This window comes from Euprymna scolopes, chromosome 38 (assembly GCF_053919585.1).
Source record: "Euprymna scolopes isolate OS-2025 chromosome 38, ASM5391958v1, whole genome shotgun sequence".
NCBI classification, from domain to species: Eukaryota; Metazoa; Mollusca; class Cephalopoda; order Sepiida; family Sepiolidae; genus Euprymna; species Euprymna scolopes.
The window spans coordinates 24,764,650-24,784,584 of record NC_136519.1 but is presented as its reverse complement, the minus strand read 5'-3'; the positions used below and the strand labels follow the sequence as shown (position 1 = coordinate 24,784,584).

General features: G+C 39.5%; 1 protein-coding gene across 25 annotated transcripts in view; it reads left to right on the top strand.

Annotated features, from left to right (window-relative positions):
• LOC145263096 (guanine nucleotide exchange factor DBS-like) overlaps positions 1-19,935 on the top strand; it is an 810,829-nt gene that overhangs the window by 274,415 nt on the left and 516,479 nt on the right. The window lies entirely within an intron of this gene.

Genomic DNA, 19,935 nt, shown 5'->3' with positions numbered 1-19,935 from the left:
GATTAAATAGCTGCAACTTGAGAATGTTGATGTTTTTATTGACTGGTAAGAGGATGAGTATTTCTACGTTTGGTTGTCAATGGCAACCGTGACGATGGCCGATTTTGCTTTGCCATGAATAAGGTTTCTTTGCCTGAAATGGATCAACAGATTTTTCATCTGGCTTCTTTCTTGTCCATTTCTAAATAGAACAAAAAATTTCAAATGACTTTTTACAAGTGGATTTAATGAAGAGTTTGTTTTGGCAGTATTATTTGGATTCTTTGGACTACTGTTCTCATCTTGAGTGTTATTTCCCCAGTGTTTCAGCTCATATGAGCTCGTCTGAGCTCCAATCTACGGTCCCCCCTCGCCAAACTTTCACAAAAAACACTTGTCTAGCCAAAACCGCTATCAATAATTTCCACCACTCTTTATCTGTGCCTAAACCTAAACGTAGATTCCATGAACGAAGCTTGCTTATTAGAATTGCACGCCTGCAGAACTCTGTTCCATTTGCCTGCTTTCCAACTGACTACAATTTGATTGTCTTCAAGTCTAATGTAAACAAGTTCTTGAATAACCGTCCCCCTAAGTAATCCAATTTACAAAATTTCCACTACTTACGATTACTACGCAATAATCCCACTGACTACTGTACACCTATTAACCCTTATCCTTGAGTAGCCTCTGGGCCTTGATAAGTAATGACTCCTATTTAAAAAAAAGATATATAACCCGCGATCTTCTTCAGGCGTATTTTGTTGAACTCAAGCTTCTTTTTCTTGAACTTGAATTTTTCTATCGAATTTTTGGAATCTGCATGGAATTCTGAATGGAACCCTTTAATTATTTAATCCATAAGGGTAGCATGTTCTCGTTCTATCAGCCATGGCTAGGTAGCAGTCCTCAGTTATTCACAATTTTAGTTTTTGAGTATTGTCTGCACTGAGGATTGAACCTTTGACTTCCAGAAAAAATGTAACTTTACAAGTGAATTTTAATAAGTACTTTATCCACTGCGTCACTTGCATTTTGACAGATATTAAAGACTAAATTTCTCTTCAAACCTATGTAAGTGAAGCTGATATGAAAAAAAAAAAAAAAATGCACTGCCCTGTACAGTGATTGAACTCACAACATTTCGACAACAAGACTCTTGCGTAGAGAGACATTCGTGACAACAAAGTGAGCTACGTCCAGTTATGCAAATTATTTATTTAGCTTATTATTTTGACTTTTCAGGCTTGGTAACTTAGAGATATGTTTTTGCTTTTTTACAATGTAGTCACCATTTATCAAGGCCTGAAGGCCATTTAAGGATAAAAGTTAATGAATGCAAGGTGGTAGTGTAGTAATCGTTAATGGTGTAGATTGAGTAGAATTTTGATTATTTAAGAGGACAGCTCAACAAGAACTTGTTTACATTGAACTTGAAGGCTACCATATTGTAGTTGGCCCAGGGAAGCAGGCCAATGAAGCAGTGTTCTACAGGCAGGCAGTTGTAGGAAAGAAGCTTTGTTCATGGAAGCTGCGTTTAGATTTAGGAACAGGTAGAGAGTGGGGGAAATTGTTGATAGTGATTGTAGCTAGTCGAGTGTTTTTGTGAAAGTTTGGCAAGGAGGGAACAAAGTATGGAGTTCAGGTAAGCATTTGCCATGAAAATAATTAAAGAGCACAGACAGGCTTGCAATTTCTCTTCTGTGGGAAAGAGGTTGCAAAGAAGAGAAAAAGGCTTTACCTACTAGATTTCGAAGCTGGTTTTGAACTCTATCAAGGCAGAATAGAGTGCACCGAGCAGCTCCTCCACAGATGTAGAAACAATATTGTATTTTAGGACACACTTGCCTCTTATAAAGATAGAGAATTGCATTGCCAGTGAGATACCTGCTGGAGCAGTAGAATGATTCAACCATTTTTCCAGCAATCTTGGCAACAGATTTGATGTATTTTATTTTCTACATGGTAGTCACCACTTATCAAGGCCTGGAAGCCACTCGGGGATAAGGGTTATTGCATGTACAGTAATCAATGGGATAATATCGTAGTAATCGTTAGTAATGGAGATTTGATAAAGTGTCTTACTTAAGGGGGCTGTTTATCAGGAATTTGTTTATGTTGGACTTGAAGACATCCAAGTTGTAGTCAGGTGGGAAACAGGCAGACGGAAGAGAATTCCACAGCCGTGCACTACTAAGAAAGAAGCTTTGTTCATGGAATGTACATTTTGATTTAGGCACAGATAAAGAATGGGGAAAATTATTGACAGTAGTTTCAGCTAGACGGGTGTTTTTTATGAAAGATTTGCGAGGGGGGACCAGAGAATATATTCCATTTCAGATCAGGGGTGAAGATCAGTCACAGAAGCTTGTCAAGACATGGGACTTCCCCAAGATAAGAGCTATTCATTTGAATTGGAGCCAGGTGGGGTGATTAGAAAAAGACATATAGAGTGGAATTTGAAGGAAATTGAACCATGAGAATTGAAGAAAGAGAGAGAGAGAGAGAGAGAGAGAGAGAGAGAGCTTGCAAAATCAAAAACCGTTTCACTCTAAACAAGTAAAGATTGACATTAAATGAATAGAAATTAGTTCATACAATGTGTTTATTACATCTAAAAAAAGATTGTGACTGACTGACAAACGGACAAAACCTCTATTTGTATAAAACTAACAGAGCTACCCAGCATTGCCAGGGGCAAAAGTTTAACAATACAAGTGTTGTTCCAAAAGTAAAGCTTCCTATTTTTCTTCATTTAACTCAAAAGGTTGAAGAGCTATGAAAACGAGAGTGGTACCATTAAACCAGGCAACCTTTTCTGCTCCAGAATTTATTTTTCTATATAGTCAGTACTATTCTAAATGCACTTTTGCCAGAAATTCAGACACATTTCTCCTTCTGATGTACTTCCATGATAGTGATTGCTTTCTTAAAATCTCCCACTGTCAATATCTACAACAGAGAGATGAAATTTTCAGGTCATGAATGCATAAGTTTAGCCATAATAACAATGCAATTTACAATCTGCTTTGATCCATTTGGGTGGAATGAAAAAATATGAGGCATTACTTTTTGAATGCCTCGCACATTTCTATTAAATTTCCATTTTTTCTCTATCCCTCTATATCCATCTTTCTATCTCCTTTTTTATTTTTTTTGCCTCCACCCAGCCCATTCCTTTCTCTGAAAGTACACACATACAATTCTCCTTTATATATAGTATGACCTTCACCGAGGTGAACGATTTATATGGCCTTCACCGAGGTGCGCGACTTGACACACAAAAATAAACCGCCTCTTAATCACCTGCTAATGCATGCGTCACTGTAACGTCTAATGACAACAACAACCACAACCTTTTCACTCGACCTGCCTTTATACCACTATCTCAATCCCTTCTCTTGCGCATGCGCCTGTAGATTCCTGACAACCTCGAGACTTCCGCTTATAAAAACCCAAGTTTTGTTGTCGCGCATGCCTATACAAGGCACAAACACGAGGGCGTTTGTTGTGTTGGTAAGTACTACACTCCCCCCTGATCTGATGATCACATAGAGTGCACTCCGGGGGTGGCCTCTTAGTTCGTTGGCTTCTGCGAAGGGTGGTATTTACACTCTCGGATTCAGGTTCTGGTTCTGGTTCTGTGTGAGGTTCTGGTTCTGGTTCTGATCCTGCCTGATCAGACGAACTACAACTACCACTCTCTTGCTCAGTGACCTCACTCATTAGCAGCTCCTCATCTGATGATTCATCGCTCTCTGTAGTTGTGGGATGTACTTCACTAGCCGGGCGAAGATCGCGCACATGGTGTGGGGTTCCATCAACAAGGACCGACTGCTGGCTGACCACTCCAGATATTCGTCCTCGCTTGAACTTGGTGGTGCACCGGTTTCCAGGGGGTCTAACCCAAACTGGATCCCCTACCTTGTATTTGTTATGACTCTCCTCGTCGATTGGTTGGACAGTGTCAATGCCCTTTATCCTAACACGGTATTTGTGTATGGCATTGGCCGGTGCTGTTGTTAGTGTCTTCCCATCCTTTGGTGTGATGTTATACCAATACATGGCCTCCGTAATGGTGCATTGCTTTCTGGCAGCAATTCTCTTGATGCTGCGATGGCTCCTCTCAGCAATGCCATTCTCTGATGGCACATGAGCACATCGCAGTTGTAGTCGGACACCCCACTCATTCAACAACTGCCGAACTTGGTGGCTACAAAAAGCAGCATCGTTGTCCGTCAATATCTCTTCCGGCGCACCTCGCTCAGAAAAGATAGATGACAGTTGGCTGACAACATTCGCTGAGTCCTGCCTGGTCATTTGCCGCCACACCGCAAAACGAGTGGGTCCACAGTCGATAAGGGTTAGAAAGGGCTTACCACTGTAATGGGTAATATCCATCGCTAATCGTTGCCACACATGCTCAACTTCCAATAACCCCTTCTGCCATTGCTCAGGTGCAGGATCGATAGACTGGCATGCCTCACAGTGCTTGATGATCTGCCTGACATCCGCCCTTGTCACTGCCGGGTCCACACGCCTCGCAAAATACAAAGTTCTTTTGATACCTGGATGCCCACTCTGCACATGAATTCTTTGTATTTGGCATGAGCTAATCGCGCCAACTGCGCAAGATCGAGCAGTGAACTCCACGTCTGTCTTCACAGCTTCATACCATTTGTGAGGCACATGGGTTAGTTGGTCTGCACGATTACAGTGTGATGCCACGAGCGTTACACTCACCGACAGGTCATATTCTGATACCAGACTCTTCAGGGTGTTTAGCCTCCGTCGGATTAACATCTCACTGGCTGCCTTAGTACGGACTCTTGTTCGTCCCGAGAGAGTGTTGGACACCCAGTGGTAGACGTAGAGAGAATCCGTGTACAAGTGTAACTTCTTCGACTGCCATTGCAGTGCCAGATTTAAACCCTTCACAACAGCATCCAGTTCTGCCAGATTGATGTGTTGAGCATCATTCACGGGTTGCAGCCAGCATGCGTCTTCAATTACATTTCCACGTTGCTCCAATAACACTTCCAATGCCAAAGAACTAGCGTCAACCCACATATTCACAGTGTCCCCATCGACACACCATTCTCCATGGGCAGGATCCTCCTTGTTAACTCTCTCTAGGGTTTCTGTCGTCATCAGAGTTAGAAGAGCATCATCAGATACATCATCCCAACCTGTAGTTACTAAACTTGCCCTGCGTTTGATGACGCCCACAGCTGCTCGGAGCCAGCCACACGCTGGTAAGTGACCAATAAGTTTCCCACACAAGGAAAAAATAGTCCGCCGCGTAATAACATCAGGCACGGTTGGAATCTCACTGCCATGCCTCCATTGTAAGGTACCGTCTTTCCCGCAAATGTCCAATCCTAATACCCGTGCTCCATCCCTCAGACGTTCGGGATCCTTGCACTCCAACCCGAATTGAGCTAACTTTTCTCTGATGTGCAACGCAGATTGTACGTCTTCATTGACATACACATCATCAATATAGGCCGATATGTTGCGCCCTCAGTAGTCTTTTCCTGGGACAACACTGCATTTACGATGGTCTTCATGATTTGCGGTGCCACATTCAGCCCAAAGCCAAGCCGAGTAAGGCAGTATCTCTGACCCCGGAACCACACTGTCTGGAACGGCCACAATGTCTCATCCACTCGCACCTGCAAATAAGCCTTCCGCAAGTCTACTATAGACACATTGGAGCCCTTCTGGCGCCATTCTCTCAGCTTGCTGGCACACACGTCAGCATCGGCAGTGTACGTCTCAATGTATCTATTGAGTTCACGATAGTCCAGCACTGGACGAACTTTTGATTTGTTATGCTGGACTACAGCCATTAAGGGAATCAGACGCTTGGGTGGTCCCAGCTTGCTGGGGTAGGGAATCAGCCATCCATCCTGGATCCATGCCTCAAGTTCCTTCTCGTAATCATTACGGGCCTCGTCGGGTATCGAGTACTCTGCAATCCTATTCTTGAGTTCGGTTGGCGCCCTTCCTTCTGTCCACTTCCACGATGCAGTCCATGTGAACTGCAGCACACACACTGGGGTTTCCAAAAATCGCACAGTCCCATCTCTTCCGATAACCACTCCCCCCAGTGCCTTAATAGCATCATATCCCAATAGTACATCGAATCCCAGCAAATCCCCTCGCATCACCAGCACATTAATGTTTGCGGCCACACCAGAGTCTGTGTGGACTTTGACAGTTCCGGCTCCACAGCAAGCTTGCGTATTGCCACCTAATTTGGTTACTTTGATGTTCTGCTTTGTCCAATTTCGACACAACTTGGCACTCATGATGGTGTGTGAGCACCCAGAGTCGAGAAGAGCTGAACAAAGCACTTGGTCCACATACACATTTATTGTCAGTTGCGCCTCAATTAAATCTTGTCCGGGGAACAGGGCGGCGCTGACGTCCTGCCCCCTGATGCATTTCCCGCACAATTTTGGGATAAATGTCCATAGCTACCACATTGGAAACAGCGCGGGTGCCCCCGCCCCTTGTTAGTACAATTTCTTGCGATATGGCCTCGCTGGCCACAGCAGAAACATCTCCCATTGGTCGTGGGTCTCAAACTGGGACTCTTTTCAGCATTAGTCTTGGCTGCCTGCGCCATCATTACAACCGGTTCCCTCAGGTCCTCCTCATCTCTGATAATGGCTCGAGCACGTTCTAACAAATGTTCCATGGGCGTTACAGATACGCTGGTGGAAGCCCTCAACAGTTGCTTAACATGGGTAGGAAGGCTGGCCACAAACGCATACGCCAGTGTTTGCTCTGACACTCCATTGCCAAATAGAACTGCAAGTTTTTTCAGCTCCGCGAAGAAGATGTCCACGGTTTCTCCTGGCATGAGCTTCCTAGTGGCAAATGTTTCATAGGCCGTACAGGGATCCATGGCAAATGCCTTGTATAAAGCAATTTTTATACAGGTAATATCAGCCTTCTCCACAGCACTCAGTTGCTGATATACACTTAGGGCGCCTCCAGCCAATCTTAGGGGAATCACGGTATGCACCCCCTTTACTTCACAGAGGTTGCAGGTCAGCTCAACCCTTTCGACCCAGTCGACAACAGAAGTGGATCCGTCGAATTCTGGTATCAGTTTTAAATCAAACTTTGCCCCAGCCATAGTTATCCAGGAAAAGAGACAAAATGAAATAGCCAAAATAGCTTATGACCTTCACCTTCACCGAGGTGAACGATTTATATGACCTTCACCGAGGTGTGCGACTTGACACACAAAAATAAACCGCCTCTTAATCACCTGCTCACGCATGCGTCACTGTAACGTCCAATGACAACAACAACCACAACCTTCTCACTCGACCTGCCTTTATACCACTATCTCAATCCCTTCTCTTGCGCATGCGCCTGTAGATTCCTGACAACCTCGAGACTTCCGCTTATAAAAACCCAAGTTTTGTTGTCGCGCATGCCTATACAAGGCACAAACACGAGGGCGTTTGCATAACACCCAAAGAGAGTATGTTTGAATCAGTAGAAATAAACTTTAACTCAGCTTTAGATGAGCTACTTCTCTACTCCAAGAGTAATCAACATCGCCATCAGAGCTTTTGATCACTCCTAGAGAAGGAGCTCTTCCTTGGTTTCTATCTACTTTATTGGTGAGTTTCATTCAGGAGTTTACAATATTCGAAATGCTAGTTACTGCAAGTTAGCAACGCTATTTGCCCATTACTAGATGTCCACATATAGAACCTGTTATTCCCAAATGGTCATCTAATACTGACCAGGGTCAATGTTGCTTAATTTTGGTGATCTAGCAGGAACCGGTGTGCCAACGTGATTATGCTGTATACAAAAATAACCACCTGTATGCAAACTCTGTAAAAACGGGAGGCTAATTGACCTCTAAGCATTATCTAGTCTTGATTAAAACTTGAGAATTGCACAAACCTTATCTACCTTGGCATAACCCTGGACTGCAGTCTCTCATGTAAAGAAGACAAAAATAAAAAGCAGTTCCCTGAACAACATTTTACAGATTCTGATCAATTAAATGTGCTGCCTTATCACTAATGACAAACTAATGAACCAGAATTCTTCAGTGACAAAAGACCTGACACTTACAGACTTCATCTATGCTGACGACCTTTGCATAACATCCCAAGAGAGCATGTTTGAATCAGTAGAAATAAACCTTAACTCAGTTTTATATCAGTTACTTCTCTACTATGAAAGTAATCGTCGTCGTCATCATCATCAGAGCTTTTGATCACTTCTGAGGAAGGAGCCCCTACTTGGTTTCCAGCTCCTTTATTGGTGACTGTCATCAGGAGTTTGCCATATTCAAAATGCTAGGCACTGCGAGTTGGCAATGCTATTGGTTCATAGCTAAGTGTCCACATACAGGCATCTAATATTGACCAGGGTCAATATTGCTTAACTTTTGTGATCTAGCAGGAACCGGTGTGCCAACGTGATTATGCTGTATACAAAAGTAACCACGTGTATGCAAACTCTGTAAAATCCCAGGCCAACCGGGAGGTCAATGACCTCTAAGCATTATCTAGTCTTGATTACAACTTGAGAACTGCACAAATCTTATCTACTTTGGCATAATCCTGGACCGCAGTCTCTCATGTAAAGAAGACAAAAATAAAAATCAGTTCCCTGAACAACATTTTACAGATTCTGATCAATTAAATGTGCTGCCTTATCACTAATGACAAACTAATGAACCAGAATTCTTCAGTGACAAAAGACCTGACACTTACAGACTTCATCTATGCTGACGACCTTTGCATAACATCCCAAGAGAGCATGTTTGAATCAGTAGAAATAAACCTGAACTCAGTTCTAGATTAGCTACTCCACTACTACGAGAATAACGACCTACATGAAAACTCTGCAAAAACTCAAGTTTGTTGTTTTATTTCTGGAACTGGGAGGCCAACTTACCTCTGAATATCACACCTGAAATACAAATTGTGAATCGCACTAACCTTATCTATCTTGGCATAACTCTGAACTGCATCCTTTCATTCAAGGAACATATAAAGAAAACAAAAATGAAAGTCAGCTCCCAGAACAACAGAAACTAATCCACTTCAAATGGGACGAAAATATGCCTTACCTCAACATAATGTGCTAGCTCCATTACTTGTATAACATCTCCACCAAAGACCAACTACCATGGGTCGAAGTGTGCCTGAGAGTCATTGTAATTAAGAACACTAGATGGTTTATCTATTTTGATGAATCCTTTGTAATATCCCTGGAGAGTACGTTGGAAACAGTGGAAACAAACCTCAAGTCACCTCTAGATGAGCTACTCCTCTGCTGTCAGAGTAACTACCTGCATGCAAACCCTGCGAAAAATTGTCAGCTAGTTCCACCTCAAGAACTAGAAAGCCAACTGATAGTGGTCTTCAATACAGCTTGAGAACCGCACAAACTCTGTCTACCTTGCTGTAACCCTAAACCATAACCCCCACATTCAAAGAACATATAGAAAAGAAAGGCAATTTTAATAATGTATATAATTCAATTCCTTTCACTGACTCTCTCATTATTCGCCCCTTTTATTCATTTATTTTTTTAATGTCATTTGCTATTTTTTCCTCCATCGTCTAAAACATATGCTGTTGAAGTATGCACGGTGACAAGCAATCAATAAACAGCATCAGAGTTTTAGTAGCAATACTGATGCTAGTAAAAATGATTAATAGTATATAATCTATTATACAGAGTGATCCAAAGGTAATTCCCTATTCTAGAATAATTATAATACATTTTCGAAGTATAATTTCTCCAATTAATGAATACGAGAAGTAAGTACATTATATTGCATGGACTTTTATTTAAAATTCAATATGGGCACCACTGTTCGCCAGCAGCTTTTCAAGTTGACCATGAACCGCATCAAATCATTTCACAAAAAACTTTTGCAGGATGGAACTAATAACTTCATGTATTCTTCACTTCAAGATTAAAAACCATTCTGAAAAGAAAACAAAAGCATAGATTTAATTACCACACACTAAGTAACATACACACAAAAATTGAGAAACATATTACAGCATTGAATAAATTATAGTTATTTTAGAATAGGGAGTTAATTTCGGATCACCCTGTATAAAAAGCAGTTGTCTGTGTGTATGTGTGTTTGTACGTTCAACTAAAAGTTTAAAACTATAAAACGAACTACCACAAAATTTGTATTGTCTTAATTTAATTTTTATTTCGCACTATTATTCTCATCTTTATTAGTTGTTGTTTTTGATCTTTTATTGGTTTTGTTTATTCACAACGTTTCGGCCAACTATTCCTCTGGCCTTCGTCAGGTGGCCGAAACGTTGTGAATAAACAAAACCAATAAAAGATCAAAAACAACAACTAATAAAGATGAGAATAATAGTCCGAAATAAAAATAAATTAATATATAATGCTCATCTCAAAAATGAATTCCAATTAAGGAATAATATATGTATATTGTATTGTCTTATTCTGCATTGCCATGGATGTATAAGATCTAAAATTTAGAAAATATTAATATTCTGGGATTCAACTGAGCCAAGTTTCCTCAGGGGGTCATCTTTTTTTAAATATCATTATGTACTAATCTAGAAAGAAAATGCAATTCATAGAGAAATCTATTATATAAAGGAGAGTTGTTTGTGTGCATGTATGTATGTATGTATGTATGTATGTATGTATGTATGTTCAGCCAAAGAGGAATGGGGTGAGTGGAGGAGTAAGTTTGAAAGAAGTATTGCTACTATATGTTGTCTAGTGCATCTACCACTAATCTCTCACTCTTATACAAGGTCAAAAAAGATTCTCAACTTTAATAGACCTCACGCTATCGGTCAAGCCTCATCCTCTGTCTCATCACCGCAGTGTCGCATCTCGAGGCCTGTTCTACAAGTACTTTAATACAATACACTATGATGAACTCCTAGCTCTTGTGTCTCCTTGACATGCATACTCCCAAAAGGCAAAACATCCCACCTTTTCATTGTTGAGGTCTGTAGATGCCGGGAAGCCTTCTACTTTAATAGTTTCTTCCCTCAGACTGTTAGACTTTGGAATTTCCTCCCTGCTTCTTGTTTCCCTGACTGTACTCACCTGCAGAAGTTTAAATGTAATGTGAACACACATATCGCTGTTCAACTCCACACAGTCCCTGTTAGACATGATCCCAAATAGTAGCCCCTTACATTCCAAGTGGCAATATGCTGTGTTTGGGGTGAACATGAGTTTCTAAAAAAAAGTGATAGCATTGGGGAGAGAGAGGGGGGTAGAGTGAAAGAAGAAAGAGAAACGGATAGAGAGAGTTTTTTGTTTTTTTTCTTGTATTTTCACTCCAAACAAGGCAAAGTACCACTTTGATGTAGAGGGCTACTATCTGGGGCATAATTTACAGGGATACTATGCAGGGAGTTGAGCAGCAAGATGTCTGTTTACATTACACTTGAACTTCTGCATGTCAGTACAGTCAGGAACCCGGAAGGGAATTCCAAAGTCTAGCAGTCCTAGGGAAGAAACTATACAGTACAAGGCTGTCTTTCTTTACAGTTGAAGCCTAGCTGACAGTACGAGACTTATTAGGTTGGCAACTCTCTTTTGAACCCTGTCTAAGAGTGAGAGACTAGTAGCAGATGTGCCAACCCAATTGTGGCAACAATACTCCATACATGGGCGAATGGTAGCCTTATAGAGGCATAGGATACTCTCAGGCGTAAGTAACTTTCTAGCACGGTAGAGAGAGAGAGAGCTCACCTTCTTTGCAGCAGCCTTTGCAATGGCCTCAATATATCTGTTCCAACTCATGTTCCCCATGAACGTTAAACCAAGGAGTTTGAATGAAGTACTTTCAGGTAATGTATCATTAGCCATGGTTATTAGTGGTTGAGCAGGTTTCTTGTAATTATTAAAGAAGCTTAGTCTTGGCAGCATTGAATGTTACCATCCATTTTTGTTTCTTTCACTACTGATCCTGTCGGTGGGGCATTAGAATACACCGATTGCCCCCCCTGCAGAGGGTAAAAGTCCCTCAATGGGGGTCCTGGATATGACCTTAAACTATATCCAGTGGTGAGGCCCCAGTTTGTGGGCTTTGGGGAGTGTGGAGCCACCCTTTAATTACCATTGCTCCCAGGTCCACTCTGACCCGGAGTGGTAGTACCTGTTGGGGTCCCAACTATGGGTTAAACAGAAACCGACGTGAAAACAACAAATATATTCTATTAAAAATTTTTTCTTCAAAATCTTTGGATTCGGCATTAAATAACCCGAAAAGGGTTGATATGCCGTAAAACAAAAATATACCAACCAACCAACCAACCATTCCACTACAGATTGGAAGTCATCCTCTAGTGTTTCTGCCATTGCCTTGGATACGTGTTCATTCGTTTTCCCTTCATGTCTGTTATAGAGCACGGTGTCGTAAGCAAATATACCTGTCTTTGAGACAATTTTAACAGGGAGGTCATTTATGAATATCAATAATAATAAAGGTTCAAGGATCGATCCCTGAGATACACCCGCATTTATATCATATTGTTTTGACGTACGAGCATCGAGGACAACCTGGATTCTTCTCTTAGTTAAGAAGGATTTAATTATGTTAAGTATTCATTCAGTAATACCATAAGATCTGATTTTCATGAGAAGATCATCGTGCCATACCCTGTAAAAAGCCATAGATATATCTAGGGCTACTTCCCTCCCCTGCCTTATTCAGTGTATGGTATATATGTTCAGAGATTAGAGTTAGGATATCTGCAGTAGGTCAGACGGACTTTAACATGCTGTAATAAAGCATCATTAATTATGAACTCAAATATTTTGGTAAAAAGGGAGAGGAGGCTAATGGGGCTGTAATTTAATGAGTCAGTTCTTTCACCAAAACTCTTGTAAACTGGTACCGCAGAAACAGTTTTTCAGCAGTCAGGAAAGCAAGATTTGTTAAGGTATTTGTTGAAAAGTTTGGAGAGAACTGGAGCAACCTCAGCAGAGCATTTTTTTTAATAGAACAGCCAGGATAAGATCAGGTCCATATGCTTTTGAGGTGTGTAGGTTTTTTATGATATCATATACTTGAGAAGGGGTGATTTTAAGATTGTCTAGTGTGGTTTCTGCATGTAAAGGAAAATTTGGGAGAGAGTGGTTTGCTAGGTCTAATGTAGAGCTTAAGACAAACCGATGAGCAAGCATGTTAGCCTTCTTGTTTGCCGTGCAAAAAACTCATGATTGTTGGATAGTGAGAGGATTCTTGATTGCCCATTATTTACTTCTCTGTTATAGATTTTCCAGAAATCTCGAGTTCTTAATTTCTGCACTTCAGCGCGTTTTCTGTTAGTTTCAATATATTCTCTCCAAACTGCGATTATATCTCTCTTACAATTATTTCTAGCTTCTATAAACATTTTGATTTTAATATGTTACACTTTTGCCCCAGGCAACGCCGGGTAACCCAACTAATAATAAAATAAATGGTGCTTGCTTAGATAGCGTCGACAGATCGATTTTTTTAATATGTCGTTTTTAGCAATAACAACAATACTTACTTGTCATGTCGAAAATAGTAATATATCCGAAAATTACGAAAATTCATCGAGTAGGAAATTATTCATAGTTAAAAGTAATTCTCACGGAAAATTGGGGAAAATTGCATTTTCCCAAGATATGAACATCTTGAAGGTTGCGAACATGGGGAGCATACTTATGTCTCTTTTCACCACTTTAATGGCTTCCAATATTTGTAACCTATAGCAATAGACTTTTTTTTTTTTTTTTTTTTTTTTACGAAATACACAATATCAGTTGTTCTATTGGATGAATTTTCATAATGTTTGGATATATTACTATTTTCGACATGACAGTTAAGTACATAATGTTGTTTTTGCTTAAATCCACATCTTTAAAAAAATCGATATGTCGACTCTATCTTAACAAGCGTCAAAGATTACATAAATATAAGTTTGAACATAATTTGAATCGAACGGATATTTTTTCTTTTTTTCCTTTTTTTTGTGGATAGGAAAGAGAAACCTATTTCAAAAATTTCGTCTTGGCGTCTTGGCTTACAAATTTAGAATGAACGTAAATATTTTACAGATGATTCAAAAACAAATAAAATTTGTTTTTTTAGTTTTTTTTTGTTTTTTTTTTTGGAGGAGGTTTATTTAAAAGGAAACTCATTTCAGAACTTTTCAAATAGTGTTAGAGATGAAGGCTGAGGGTGCGTGCGGAATTATTCTTGTTCCTTGTTACTTGCCTCCCCACGAAGGCAGAGTTAGACACAAGGTCAATTTTTTTTTAGGTGGGAGAAAATCCAGCTCCCCAAAAAGATGCACTCTGGATAGCAACAAAACTTTAAATTGTCTCAGTCATGAAGGATTCCTTCTCCACTGACCAAAGGCAGAAAAAGTGAAGTGTAGCATCAGAACAGGTACTACATTGTGATCTTGGCTTGGAATTTTTCTTGTTTTATCAAGATTTGACATGAAGGCGAATCATCTGCTAATAGTCTCTCACTCTTAGACAGTGTTCAAAAGAGAGTCGCCAACCTAATAGGTACACACACTCAGCAAGGCTTCAGCCTCTGTCCAATGAAGTGTTGCATCTCTCTGCCTGTTTTACAAGTATTTTAACTGACGAACTGCAAGCCTTTGTACCCCCCCAACAAACTCGACAAACAGCAAAAGCCTAGAGATGCCCAGATGCCAGAAAGCCTTCTACTCTAATAGTTTCTTCCATAGGACTGTTAGACTTTGGAATTCTCTTTCAGCTTCCTACTTCCCTGACTGTACGGACATGCAGAAATTCAAGTGTAATGTAAGCAGACATCTTGCTGCTCAACTCCCTGCATAGAATCCCTCTGCAAATTAGAAAAGACGACATGATTCCGTTTCCGTTCGATGAAAACCGGTTTTCTTTTTTTTTTTTTTTTGTTGCTGACCATCTACTAGTTGGCCAGTTGTGTACAAATCCCAAGAGCGATAGGAGCCTTCTATCATGTCTGAAAGTGACACAATGTTCAACGAGTGAGATCGGAAATGCACCGCTGCACAACTCATGATCTCTACTGATCCAAGTTATGAAAACAGGACCATTGCCAGCACCCTCAAAATGCATCGCTAGATTGCGATGAATAACAGGAGCATGCCCAGGGTGATGAAAGCAAAGTTTCCAGACACGGTTATGGTCCTTGGTGTGGTTTCAAGTGAGAGCCACATCATACCACCTCACATGTTCGAAGTCGGCTTGAAAGTCAACACCAAAGTATATCTGGATGTGCTGAAGAGTGTGGTGATCCCTTGATGTAGACCCTGGGTGTGGCAGCAAGACTCTGCGCTGGCTCACAAGTTCAAAGAGACCCAGACTTGGCTTTAGAAGGAGTGCTATGACTTTGTACCCTTCTCTCACTGACCCCCCCCCCCTCCTCCCCCGACCTGATCCTACTAGATTACTTCGTTTGGTCATATTTGAAGAAGATCACCAACATGACCTCTCATAACACCAAAGCCAGCCTGATTGCCGCCATCAGCCCAGTATTTGCTTAGCTCCCACCGGCGCTTGTGGGAAAGGTATGCTCTCAGTTTTGGATCTGTATTTAGGCGATGGTTGAGGCTGAAGGCGGCTACATTGAATAGATGACAGCTCTACTACATAATCAATTTACCTGAATTGATTTTTTTCAATAAAAGTTTAAAAATAAATCTGTTGTGTTATTTTCTTTAGCGCAACAAATTTATCGCTCCACCCTATAGATTAATATTTAACTTTATGTGAGGGTTGTTTCAAACGTAGAGCCTCTTATTTTTCAACTAAAAAAAGTTAAAGAACTACTAAGACGGGAGTGATACCATTAAAACAGGCAACCTTTTGTGCTCCAGAATTTATTTTTCTACATAGTAACCACCATTCTCAATGCACTTTTGCCAGCGATGAATGATGGCTGTGCATGGATGTCTGGAGTGTGCTTTGTTATATGAGCGTTGTTCCAAATATAAAGCCTCCCTTTTTTTTTTTTTTTTTTTTATTAAATTAAAAAGCTGCAAAGACGGGAGTGGTACCAGTAAAACTAGCAACCTTTTGTGCTGTAGAATGTTTTTTTTTCTACATAGTCCCCATCATTCTCAGTGCATATTTGTCAGGAATTTAATCACACATCTCTGCTTCTGACACATGCCCATGAGTGGAGTTGCTGTATTAGTCTCACACCGCCAGTATCTACAACAGGGAGACGAAACTTTCAGATCATAAATTCATAATTTCAGTAATCATAACAATGCAACCCTCTCTGATCCATTAAGGCGGAATAAAAAATAGGAGGCATTACTTTTGGAACTGCCTTCGTAAAAGAAATTTCTAACTGACACTAAGAAAACTATTTATGCAGTTGATGCAGTCACACTTGCAATAGACTACTACGCATGCTGGAAATGTGTATCGAAGTTTAGGAATATGGCCTATGCCTTGACTAAACAGTTATTGAATATCTCTCCCTCTCTCACCCTCTCTTCCTTTCCTTTATCTTTCTTCTTTTTCTTTTCTCTCTTCACCCTTCTTTTTTCTCTTCTCTCTCTCCTTTCCCCTCTCCTCTCTCTTTCTCTTCTCTTACTTTTTCTCCCCCTCACTTTCCTTTTCACTCTCTTCCTCTCTGCTGTGATTGCTGCATCCTTGACTCGGTTTTGTGGTTAGCATCTTGAATAATAACTGAATGGAATTATTGAATTTCTCTCTCTCTCTCTCTCTCTCTCTCTCTCTCTCTCTCTCTCTCTCTCTCTCTCTCTCTCTCTCTCCTTCTCTCTCTGCTGTGATTGCCGCATCTCTGACTCGGTTTTGTGAATATCATCTTGGATAATGGCTATCAATAGAAATAGACGAGCAGCTGCTAGTTGCTATGGCGGCAAATAGATCCATCGCTGCTGGTCGGTTTGGCTTGAAGAAGGATTTTTGTTCCGTCATTTAGCATCTGTATACACAGACATTTTACCTTCACCTCATCCATCAATATTTCCACCTCTAATATGCTTTGTTAGTTTCATGGCAAGTGCTCGTCTGAGCTCCAATCTCTCGTCCCCTCCTTGCCAAAACTTTCACACACACAAAAAAAAACACTCGACTAGTTACAACCACAATCAACAATTTCTCCCCACTCTCTATTTATGCCTGAATCTAAACGCAGCTTCCATGAACAAAGCATCTTTCCTAGAACTTCCCACCTGTGGAACACTGTTCCGCTGGCTTGCTTCTTGGCTGAATACAATATGGTAGCCTTCAAGTCCAATGTAAACAAGTTCTTGTTGAGCCATTTTCTTAAATAATTCAAATTCTACCTGATCTACACCATTAACAGTTACTACACTACCACCTTACAATCATAAACCCTTATCCTCGAGTAGCCTTCTGGTCTTGATATGTGGTGTTTTCTTTGCAAAATAAAAAAAAAAATTCTGCCTGTTTTTACAGTGACCATTCTAATTAAAATTTAAATGCAAGTATACTATAATAATGAAAATTATAAAAATGAAATTCGACATTTTTAATATTGAATTTCAAGGCAAAGCAATCGTCTCTACTTAATTGTTATGTTATAGTAATGAACATATCCAAAAATTATGAAAAACGATAAGGTAGAAAAAAAAAATTATTAAAGAAAACAGTTTTTGATTAAAATTACCAAAAATAAAATGTTTGTCTAAAAAAACATCAGAAAGTTCCAAGGGGAGGTAAATAGCGTGTAAATATTGCTAATTTAAAAAAAAAAAATTGTGCATAACAATCATAAATATAAGCTAACTACCTTGTTTTAGCATAATTGAGTTACTTCCCTTGTTACTATGACACGTATTTTCAAAACAATATAGCGAGGGTTTTTTATCATGTCAAAAAACGGCATTATTTTTGCACCAACCAATACTTCTGATATGCTGATAAAGTAGATATCATTGCTTTTAGTTGAAACTGACACAAAAAGTCAGTAGATACCATTGTTTTTTTTTTTATCGATTTTTTTTCATTATCTGAACCTTGCTATTATAGTGTAGATGCACCAAAATCTCTAATCTAGAATTATGTATCAACTCTAAAATTCCTTATCTCGAATTTGAAAGTACTTTCTCTCTCTCTCTCTCTCTCTTTTTTTTTTTTTTTTTTTTTTTTTGTTGTTCAGTCATGTCATGTACATAGAAAGTTTTCTCCGTTCATCCGTTATACTTAACTTTAGAGTATCATTTCTGTTGGTCTGTCATGTTTAAAGTGTAAAATAGTATTTTTTACTGATCTCAGGATCTTTGATTCCTAGACATCCAAAATATCTGACTCCACTCTGTTGATCGTTCGGGTATTTAAAAAAAAACAAAAAAAAACAACTTCGCCTATTGTTATAACTTTGACTCCAACTTCTTTTAAAACTCTTTCATGCTTATGCTTGAAATAGCATTTTTATTGGTCTGCCATGCTTAAGTTTGAAATAGAATTTTTATTGGTCTGCCATGCTTAAGTTTGAAATAGAATTTTTATTGGTCTGCCATGCTTAAGTTTGAAATAGAATTTTTATTGGTCTGCCATGCTTAAGTTTAAAATAGCATTTTTATTGGTCTGCCATGCTTAAGTTTAAAATAGCATTTTTATTGGTCTGCCATGCTTAAATTTGAAATTTCATTTTTATTGGTTTGTTATGCTTAAGTTTGAAATAGCCTTTTGTTGGTCTGTCATGCTTAAGTTTGAAATGGCATTTTTATTAGTCTGTCATGCTTAAGTTGGAAGTGGCCTTTTTATTGGTCTGTGATGCTTACTTTTAATATAGCATATTTGTTGGTCTATGATGCTTTATTTTGGAATAGCATTTTTTTTGGTCTACTGTTTGGAATAGAATTTTGTTTGGTCTGTCATGTTTCTTTCTGGTATAATATTTTTAGTTTGTCATGCTTAATTTTTAAATAGCATTTTCATCATTACAAATCGAATTGATATGCATAGGTCTATGTATGACGTAATGGATAAAGTATTAAGTGTAACGTGGCTGTTATGCTCTGTGTTCATTACAGTTCAAATCTCGCTTTGACCCTCACGTGGTCTTGTACTATCGCAAAAAAAACAAACAAACAATTAGCAAAGATAAATACATCCGACTCTGCATTTTGCGTTTTAATACAAATCGTTTATTAGTGTTACTTTCCAAACAGTGTCTGCTTCTTTTTTTTTTTTTTTTTACTATTCATTTCGTCTGCTATGAGATTAACAAAACCCTGCCATGTTCACACTAGCTTAAAAGTCTCTTGCTGCCACCACGGGGGCCACACACCCATTTTCTCTGGCAAGCACTTTGCTTCTCTCTTTAACCACATGATGTCCTGTTTTCTTTGTCTTGTGACGCAAGCCTGCACACACTTGCTAATTTGCATACATGTTCAAATGGCTACTCCTGCTGCTAATACCTTCACTAGTCATCTATCCTTCAGCTGCTACTGATATTTTTACATGTGGTCATACATGCTCTGTTACATAAGTAATTCAGTTCTAAGGGGCACTTTTCTGGGGATTGATGGTTAAATCCTCACTACAGCTAATTCCTAGAATAACATTGCAAATGACTTCAGTCTTCTACCCGGTCATGGCAGACAGAACGAGAACATGCTTCCCTGTTAATTAAATAAAGGGTTCCATTAAAAATTCTGTGTAGACTCCCAAGTTCAACAAAAAGATTTCAAAGTTCGACGAGATACACCTAGTGAAGGTCGGAGGAAACATTAGACGAAATATTGTGAAAATATCACTCAAAATGAGAACAGTAGTCGGAATAATCCAAATAATTAATCCTGATATTTTATTGTTAGAATGCTCTATTTAAAATGATTTTAAGTCACTATGTGTGCACGGTTTGTTGTTTTGATTTTGTTTTATATAAAACTATAGATTTTTTATTTTGGTAACTTCTAATTATTTATTTATTTTTTA